The sequence below is a fragment of the Schistocerca serialis genome, chromosome 5 (assembly GCF_023864345.2).
Source record: "Schistocerca serialis cubense isolate TAMUIC-IGC-003099 chromosome 5, iqSchSeri2.2, whole genome shotgun sequence".
NCBI classification, from domain to species: Eukaryota; Metazoa; Arthropoda; class Insecta; order Orthoptera; family Acrididae; genus Schistocerca; species Schistocerca serialis.
Window position 1 is genome coordinate 357267355 of NC_064642.1, and position 10534 is coordinate 357277888.

Genomic DNA, 10534 nt, shown 5'->3' on the forward strand with positions numbered 1-10534 from the left:
CGGTTCCAGACTGAAGTGCGTAGAACAGCTCAGCCACAACGGTCGGCAGCTGGTCAGAAGTTTGTGGGATATCTCCTGTGGATAGAGGGACAGTGGTTTGCGGTGCTGTTATCTTGATACTACTAGATCAAGTTATGCCGTTGATGTCTTCGTAGACTCTTTACAGTTCCATAGAGAAAAGCATGTAATCCCAGCTATTAGAAAATTCTCCACTATATCTGAATATGTTTGGGGTGTTCTGTTTTATTTGTCTCACACTGCATAACGTAGTTGGAATCAGGGTGAATAGACATAGAGACAAGTACCTCGAAATGTCGAATAATCCACCAGAAATTAATCAAACTATACTTCAATACGATCTCCGCCCCAATAAGGCAACCTTTCTAATGAACAATTTCCTTGTCAGTACATTGATTATTACGTAACGTGCTAGAATGAAGTGCACTGGCAAAGTAACAGAGACACATCACAAACTTATTCAGTACCTTAATCTTTCCATAACTTCCCATGACATGACTCAGTGTAGGGAAAGGTTTAAAATTTAAATTTCTTTACAAACATAGTCACAAACATTACTTCACAATACCACTTGATGTTTCAAAGCCTTGCCATCAAACGTTTAGGGATGATAGACGACATCATGAGAAACAACTTTTGTCAGTGGCAAAATGTTCGCTGACACTTCTGAACGACGTTTGGCGTCTTTTAATTGGATTCTCTAGCCCTAGGACGACGAGATTTCACCGAACTAGCAGCGTCTGCTAATCAGGTATACTGCATCTGCATATTACCTACAACAGTAAATTGATAGTGATTTTTAACAAGAAAACCTTAAGAATATATCTTAAATGGAGAAAGATACCGGGATTGGAGAAAAATTTGGAGACGGAGTGAGGATTGCATACTTGAACATAAACGCAGATGCTAGCCAAGCAAGCAGGCTACTGTGGCCGAGCGGTTTTAGGCGCTTTAGTCCGGAACCGCGCTGCTGCTACGGTCACAGCTTCTAATCGTGCCTCGGGCATGGATGTGTGAGATGTCCTTGGGTTAGTTACGTTTAAGTGGTTCTAAGTTCTAGGGGATTGATCACCTCAGAAGTTAATTCCCATAGTGCTTGCCGGCCGTAGTGGCCGAGCGGTTAAAGGCGCTACAGTCTGGAACCGCACGACCGCTGCGGTCGCAGGTTCGAATCCTGCCTCGGGCATGGATGTGTGTGATGTCCTTAGGTTAGTTAGGTTTAAGTAGTTCTAAGTTCTAGGGGACTTATGACCACAGCAGTTGAGTCCCATAGTGCTCAGAGCCATTTGAACCATCTGAACCAAAACAACACGAAGGGCGCTCCATAAGCAGAGAATTACAGAACGAGCCGGAATTCCAAAACCACCTGTGTTGCAAATACCCTAACAGGAAAACCTGGTGTCCAAGACATAAAACCGGGACTATGGAACAATGGAAGAAACTCACTTGGTCAGAGGAATCTTGTTACGCACTGTTTCCAACTGCTGGCCATGTTTACGTCTCAAAGAATGAAACATGGCGGGAGTTCGATGATGATATGGGGAGCCATATTGTGGCATTCCATGGATTCCAATATTACTCTGCAAGGTCGCGTTATTGCCAAAGATTACGTGATCATTTTGGCTGATCGGGTTCTTCCCACAGTACAATATTTGTTCCCAGTGGTGATACTGTGTTCTAAGACGACAAAGCTCCTGTTCGCACAATTCGTATGGTCCACACGAGGATCAATTGTCGCATCTCCTGGCCATCATAGTCATCATATCTCAAAGTTATTGAGCCTCTGTGGTGTACTTTGTCCGCTATACACCTCCATCATCGTACCCAAACTTGCCATTATTTTACAGGAAGAATGGTATAACATTCTCTTGCAAACCATACAGGACGTGTATTTATTTACTCCGAGACAACTGGAAACTGTTTTGAATGTCAACGGTTTTCCGACACTGTATAGGACATGGCGATGCCTTCATATTTTTGTCCAACCCCATTGTTTTAGAAGCTTCTCAATAACTCGACCTGCCCTCTATTACGTGGAGCAGATGACTGGAGTATAGGCAGCACGCATCACATACGCACACAGTAGAGTGCCCACACCTTGCCGCATCTCGGAGGCATAAACGATAACGAAAGAAGCCTGGCGCCAGCTGGGTGTCGGTGAACATTTTAGCCCTGACAGAAGGTGTTCCCCATGACGTGATCTACCACCCCTAGACGTTTGATGCAAGAACTTTCGGACACTCTGCATATACAACAGGAAAACATATTCACGTTGTGTAGACCTACAGTTTCACAAACAAGTCGAACGAAAGGGCTCCCAAATGAAATATTCGGAAGCCAAAGTTATTTTTACAAATTTAATCGAAAAAGTTAGCACGAAACATCAGTTTACATCTGCGTTGTATGCACTGTTACAAAAGTAAGTAACGAATCCGCCTATCTTAGCGGAAAGAGGCGGGGTGCGGATGATGTTGGGCCGCTTAGCGACTTAACAGGTCGTAGAGTTAATTTTAGCTTCCACAAGAGATTCATTATTTATGGAGATCGACGTGCATCAATCTGAATAGATGAAAAATCACAACATTCCTCGTACTGAAACTTGTCAAGTTCCTTGAGGTGCACTGGAGGCGGTAAAGGACCCTTAATTCGTTTTGGTGAACAGCACTGCGAGGTGATAACATTCAGGTCTGGCAATTGTGAATGATAGGGAGGCCGTGTTATTTAATCCTCGTATTCACGAACTCAGTCTGTCGCAGGTCCAGACGTATGAGTAGGGACGCAATCATTGTAACTCAGTCTGTAAGGAGCGATCAAAAAGCTTCCGTCTGAGGCGTTGCTGCAGCGTGTATGCAACTTATTATTAAAATTATGATCCTTCGTAAAAAAACAACAAACAAAACATCTCTAGTATATTTCTTTTGCTCCATTGTGGATACGGGACAACGGAAATCTCTGGCATACATCTTATTTTTGTTTCCTGATTCCCAAAACAATCCGGTTTGCACAAAAAGCTTGTCTATGGGACACCTAAAAGACACTGGAAGACACACCGAAAAGATACGAGTTTCGCTGGCGTCAGTCAAATGGTTGTTTCATCGCCTCCTAAGACAGAAAATACCGTAAATATCCAAGTTGTATAGGTTAATTACCGTCTTTAGCTACTGCAATAAAAGTCTTATTATGTCTTTTATTACAGCTGCTAAAGACGGCAATTAACCTACACAGCTTCTATATGTGCAACTGCGGAGAAAAAGGCCAAAACGAAAGACGACAACATGTGCTGTAAATATCCTTTTGAGAGTTCAAGAGGAAAACTCTGCCCACAGTCCAGCACCACTTCAATCAAATGACAGCCTCTGGTGCTTCCTTCGGCCGGCCTCCGATCTGTTAGTCACCTATTGTGATAGTATCAGAGATTACCGAAGGGAGCGTGCCAGTCCGAAACTTTGACTTAAGCTGGATTCACATTTTTCGGAACGCATTGTGAAAACATTGGTCATTGAATTTCGAATGCGGGATTCATACAAGCCGTCAACGGAACGGGATGCCTACGTCAAAGTTACTCTTGAAGGAAGTTTTGTAACTGACGTTCGTGGAAGGACATTGGCACCATCTGCTGTCATAGGAAGTCAACCTGCTCCTTTCGCACCGACTCATCTATAGCCGTGAATTCTATTTGCTAATGTTTCGTTGCCCATTACGAAACTTCCGTGAGGAGTTGTATGGAGGATGAACCAGATCTCCACCGACAAACTTTCAGCGGTCGTTCAGGAATACCTTCTGAGAATTTCGTATGAGGGACCCACGGTCGCTGGTGGCTCGTTACGGAGTTATTGTGTTTGTTTTCTTGCCCCAATAAGCTTTGTATCTGCTTTGCACTGAAAATAGTGCACAACAGTCCAGATGTCGGTGGCACTTGATCTTGTTTCCACTTTCGCCTGCATCTCTTCGGCCCCGCAGTCGTCTGACGAAGATGAAGCCACTTCATCGGTTTCTTCAAACAGACCTCCTCCAATGGTTTCTTGCTGGGCAATTAATTCGTCTTGTACCACGAGTCGTTTCTTGCTAGCTTTTCAAAAGCGTTGCAAAATATTTCTTCTCCAATATCCACATGTTATGGGGTTACTACTGCAAACGGATTCGAAGCGATGAGTTTGTTTTGAAGAAAGAGACTGCCATTTTTAAACATACCTTTGAAACTTCACTGTCAGGAGATTCGGTTTAACAAAAAGATTAACTTTTTCGTGCTGAAGAAGTACTCTACTGGCCAATAAAATTATTACACCAAGAAGAACTGCAGATGATAAACAGGTATTCATTGGACAAATATATTATACTAGAACTGACATGTGATTACATTTTCAGGCAATTTGGGTGCATAGATCCTGAGAAATCAGTACCCAGAACAACCACCTCTGGCCGTAATAACGGCCTTGATACGCCTGGGCATTGAGTCAAACAGAGCTTGGATGGCGTATATAGGAACAGTTATCCATGCAGCTTCAACACGATTCCACAGTTCATCAAGAGTAGTGACTGGCGTATTGTGACGACCAGTTGCTCGGTCACCATTGACCAGACGTTTTCAATTGGTGAGAGATCTGGAGAAAATGCTGGGCAGGGCAGTAGTCGAACATTTTCTGTATCCAGAAAGGCCCGTACAGGACCTGCAAACATGCGGTCGTGCATTATCCTGCTGAAATGTCGGGTTTCGCAGGGATCGAATGAAGGGTAGAGCCACGGGTCATAACACATCTGAAATGTAACGTCCACTGTTCAAAGTGCCGTCAATGTGAACAAGAGGTGACCGAGACGTGTAACCAATGGCACCCCGTACCATCACGCCGGGTGATATGCCCGTATAGCGATGACGAATACACGCTTCCAATGAGCGTTCACCGCAATGTCGCCAAACACGGATGCGACCATCACGATGCTGTAAACAGAACCTGGATTCATCCGAAAAAATCACGTTTTGCCATTCTTGCACCCAGGTTCGTCATTGAGTACACCATTGCAGGCGCTCCTGTCTGTGCTGCAGCGTCAAGGGTAACTGCAGTCATGGTTTCCGAGCTGATAGTCCATGTTGCTACAAACCTCGTCGAATAGTTCGTGCAGATGGTTGTTGTCTTGCAAACGTCCCCATCTGTTGACTGATGGATCGAGACGTGGCTGCACGATCCGTTACAGCTATGCGGATAACATGCCTGTCATCTCGACTACTAGTGATACGAGGCCGTTGGGATCCAGCATGGCCTTACCTATTACCCTCCTGAACCCACCGATTCCATATTCTGCTAACAGTCATTGGATCTCGACCGAATTATGTCATTACGTTTGAGCTCCGAATATGTTCTAAGATTCTACAACAAATCGATATTGAGGGTATTGGACGGTAGTTCTGTAGAACGGTTTCTGTTAGCATTCCGTTGGCGTGCAGTGTAGATTGGCCATGAACCGCAGCAAACCGAGTACGCTGAACACGTTTACTTCTGAGACTCTTCATCATCACGGCCGAGCCAGGTGCACTGCTGAGGTGCCGTCTGGACACTCGTCCAGTCTTTGTCGTGTCGTCCAACACGGTCTGAGGCACGTGACCCGCACTCTGACGGCTGGCGGCTGCGGTGTGACCGCGCCCGCGATCGCGTATCGGCTGCGAGGTCCTCTGGCAGAGGTGAGCGGCGCCCGTCAGCTCCCGTGTGAAAGCGGACTCTGTAATTGGGAGGCGGGCTGATCGATTGGGTCGGCTCGGCCCCTGGGGCGCCATCCGTCACCCGCGACAGCTGCCGCTGTCGGCGCCTCCGCCGGGGGCTGAGCGTCGCCGCTGCAGGCACTCGGGGACCAGGGCAGGGCAGGGCAGGGCAGAGCGCCGGGGAAGTACCTGCGCACGACCGCCACCTGGCCTCATCGGCAGCCCTGCTATCCAGTCACGTCAGCTCGATGTGCTGCAGTATCTCTAGTGAACGGTCCGATAACTGTGCGCTCTCACCGTTCAATGGTCGATACCTAATACTCTATCGACATCTGATCGCCAGCTGCTGAATAAAAATATTCACATATTAAAAATTGGCTCTGGCGTAACACAAGATATCATTTCGTATGCAACATAAAGTGTGACGTAAGAGGAAGTGGTAGGGATGGGTGGTGTGCTGAGTGATCCTAATTTTAAAACTTCGGCAGAGATTTCATAAGAGCAGTGCCTTAAAATCCAACACCAAGTGGTTGAATAATATTCAGTAATTGACTAATGTCCCCCCACCATTACAATTAATTAGAATACGAAAGCATATTACAAGCTCCAAAAGTACTAACCATAAAATTAAAAACAAATAACATAATAAAATTACACTGGGACAGATTGAGAACAATTTAAGAACACGATCAGATTCAAAAGAGAATTGAATGCACATGTGCCATAGAACCAAATATAATCTTATTATAACAGTTATAAAATATATATGAAATTTTGCTGCTAGTAATGTTGCCCACAGTCTTTGTCAAATAACACAATGACAAGAAATCAGAAAGATCGTAGGGTGAAATGAATTTGCTTACACTTTTAAATTACAACAAGATGAGAGAACATTTACAAATAATTTACCAAGATAGCTTTAGTCCTTGTACTCAAAACTGGCATTGTGGGCAACAACATTAATAAGAATATGCAAGGTTCATAACTCACTCATTCCAAAAGGATCCGCCTCCATAGCTGAGTAGTCAGTACGACAGAATCCCATGAGAGAGGTCGGGGTTTAATTCCAACCGGGTTCGAGATTTTCGTCGCTCGGGGACGGGTGCTGCGTTGTCTTTACCGCCATTTCATCTTCGTTGACACGACAAGGTGATGTTAACTAAAAGGACTTGCACCGGGCAACTGGTCTGCCCAACGGGAGGCCCTCCCCCCTCCCCCCAACACACACACACATTTCATTGCAAAGGGAACCAGAGCAGTAAGTACAACAACACTAGATCGAAGGCACCAAATATGCCAAGGGTTTTCTTTCCTAGCCATGCTAATACCACCTGGCCAAAGGTACAATAACATACCTTGGTGGTTCAATGAGTACTACTGCACAACTGGTAGGAATGATTACAATTCAAGTACTAAGAATCAGAGGTAATGTATTAAAAGTGATTAACAGCTACATTATAATAAAGACTCACCCATGCACAGATGAAGAACCTCCGTGTGTACCAGCAGCACGGTCTGCTCTTTCCTATAAGCAAAATACTGGTTGTAGAAGGGAGGGAACAACAACTTACACCAGAAATGAGGGAAGTGGTATATGACAACACACTCACACAGCTCAAGAATCTGTCCCAACACCCAATTTCCAGGAACCTCCAGGAACATACTGTTCTGTACTATAGCCGTACTTCCACCATTTGGACAGCACGCTCCTCTTACCGATGGCCAACTAGACCACAACTATTCAGGTGCCCAATCAGATCTGTCCCGTTCGGCTGCTCGGTGGTAATCCGTGGTTCCTCGTCACGGTACTCGCTTCGTCGCCCTCCCAATTCTCCCTGATGTGTCCAGCTGGTCTCTGCGCAGTGCCTGCGCCGCGGCACCCTCGCTGACACTGACTGCCCTCACGCGGTTGTGCTTTCGGAGCTGCAGCTCTGTTCGCGCAGGTCCTCAAACACCCGCAGCCGAGTGATATCTCGCGGCGGCATATAAATTATTTACAGATTTCCTCCTATTTTTAATACTAATAAGTTTGCAGATTATATTTATTCAATCCGTTATCGACGAGGGATTCAGGTTTCGCTTTTGGTTTGCTTGTTATAAAATCATTCATAACATTGTTACTATTTATACACAGGGCCAACAGCCTTCCCACAGCGGTAACACCGGTTCCCGTCAGATCACCGAAGTTGAGCGCTGTCGGGCTGGGCTAGCACTTGGATGGGTGACCATCCGGTCTGCCGAGCGCTGTTGGCCAGCGGGGTGCTCTCAGCCCTTGTGAGGCAAACTGAGGAGCTACTTGGTTGAGAAGTGGCGGCTCCAGTCTCGTAAACTGACATACAGCCGGGAGAGCGGTGCGCTGACCACATGTCCCTCCATATCCGCGTCCAGTGATGCCTCTGGTCTGGGGATGACACGGCGGCCGGTCGGTACCGTAGGGGCCTTAAAAAAATGGTTCAAATGGCTCTGAGCACTATGGGACTTAACATCTGTGGTCATCAGTCCCCTAGAACTTAGAACTGCTTAAACCTAACTAACCTAAGGACATCACACACATCCATGCCCGAGGCAGGATTCGAACCTGCGACCGTAGCAGTCGCGTGGTTCCGGACTGAGCGCCTAGAACCGCTAGACCACCGCGGCCGGCGTAGGGGCCTTCCAAAGCCTGTTCGGACAGAGAGTTATATACAGTGGTGGTAAGATAATAGGCTTTTTAGAGGTTAGCTGCGACGAGGTAACTCCACCAAATGCAAAATGAAAGCAATTCCTTACCCCATTTTAGACAATTTTTACAGTCACTCTATTAAAGTAATTCAACTATATCAAAGCGGAGCGTCAGAAATCCGGCTGTTCATATAGTTTATCACAAAAGATCATATTTTACGTAATATGAGTTAGTCAGACATCGATTATTTTTCAAACACAATGACGAGACAAAACCTAATCCCATATTCACATCTCACGTTCTAGCTATCGATATTTATCTCAGTGACATTCCAGTGAGTGTGTTGGAACTATCGTATTACTTTTTTAATGCTGTTGCTATCATCCACGTATTAAAGGCACCAATCAATGTACCGTATTATAAACGTAATTTACATGAGTATAGAAGAGGCACACAATAACGGATCAGCTTTTGTATTATGAAGCAGTGAGCCATACAGCAAATTGGTTCTCGGACTAAATTAGCAATCTATTTACCAATAATTGAATTACCAGTCACACATTCGTTGTGACTTGAGCTCGCTTGACGCTCGAACAGTGTCGGAACAATCACTCGTTAAAATACGAATATGCTGCCACAGTTGAAGGTGGAGAGTTTTTGTCAGGTACAGGTAGACACATGATGTGTGCGATACATGTACAAACTATCAGTTTGTCTTTATAAACGATCCAGAAATGTACTCATTGCAATTTTTAGGTCCTGGTCTAACTGAAAATGCATTGGAGGAGGAGGATTCAGCCGTTAGTAATTATGTGTGATTCACAGCCCAGTGGCTGGCACGTTTAGCGTTACTTCAAGTGGAGATGCTCAGCAACCGTGCGTAGCAGTTAGCTGACGGCGGTCCAGGAGTTCCATCACCATCGGTATGGGTCCCACAAGCATTCTAGGATCTACATCTATACCGATACTCGGCAAATCAAATTTAAGTGCCTGGCAGACGGTTCATCGAACCACCTTCACAATTCTCTATTATTCCAATCTCGTATACGACGCGGAAAGAACGAACACCTCTATCTTTGCGTACTAGCTCTGATTTCCCTTATTTTATCATGGTGTTCGTTTCTCCCTATGTTGGCCGATGTCAACAAAATATTTTCGCATTCGGAGGAGGAAGTTGGAATTTCGTAGAAGATTCCGTCGCACCGAAAAACGCCTTTGTTTTAGTGGTGTCCACTCCAAATCCTGTATCATTTCACTGACACTCTCTCCCCTATTTCTCGATAATACAAAACGTGCTGCTCTCCTTTGAACTTTTTCGATGTACGCCGTTTATCAAAAATCTTCAAATGTGTGTGAATTCCTATGAGACCAAACTGCTGAGGTCATCGGTCCCTAGACATACACACTACTTAAACTAACTTATGCTAAGAACAACACACACACCCATGCCCGAGGAAGGACTCGAACCTTCGGCGGGCAATCAGTGACATGGCACCTCAAACCGCGCCGCCACTCCGTGTGGCTACTCCGTTTATCCTATCTGGTAAGGATCCCGCACCGCGCAGCAGTATTCCAAAAGAGGGCGGACAAGCGTAGTGTGGGCAGTCTCCTTAGTAGATGTGTTACATTTTCCAAGTGTCCCGCCAGTAAAACGCAGTCTTTGGCTATCCTTCCCCACAACATTATCTATGTGTTCCTTGCAATTTAAATTGTTTGTAATTCTAATTCCTAGGTATTTAGTTCAATTTTACGGCCTTTAGATTTGACTTATTTATCGTGTAACCGAAGTTTAACGGATTCCTTTTAGCACTCATGTGGATGACCTCACACTTTTCGTTATTTAGAGTCAACTGCCAATTTTAGCACCTTACAGATATCTTCTCTAAATCGTTTTGCAATTTTTTTAAATCTTTTGATGACATTACTAGTCGATAAACGATTTGTTGCTAAGAGGTCAAATGTGTTTCCACTGCCGTTTACTATTCGCATGGGCTCATGAACTAACTGCTGGAAATAATTTTCAAAGAATGCGTTTAGCATAGTTTCAGATGATATTTTATGCCTACCTCCGGAATTAAACATGTATTTTCGCCAATTATTATTTTATTGCGGTTGCCAACAGCGACCTTTGCCCATACTAACTCACAGGAAGTACCTACTTC

General features: G+C 45.1%; 1 pseudogene; it reads left to right on the top strand.

Moving 5' to 3' along the window:
* Positions 1-7845: 7845 nt before the first annotated feature.
* Positions 7846-7963, top strand: LOC126482566 (5S ribosomal RNA; annotated as a pseudogene).
* The last annotated feature ends 2571 nt before the right edge of the window (positions 7964-10534 follow it).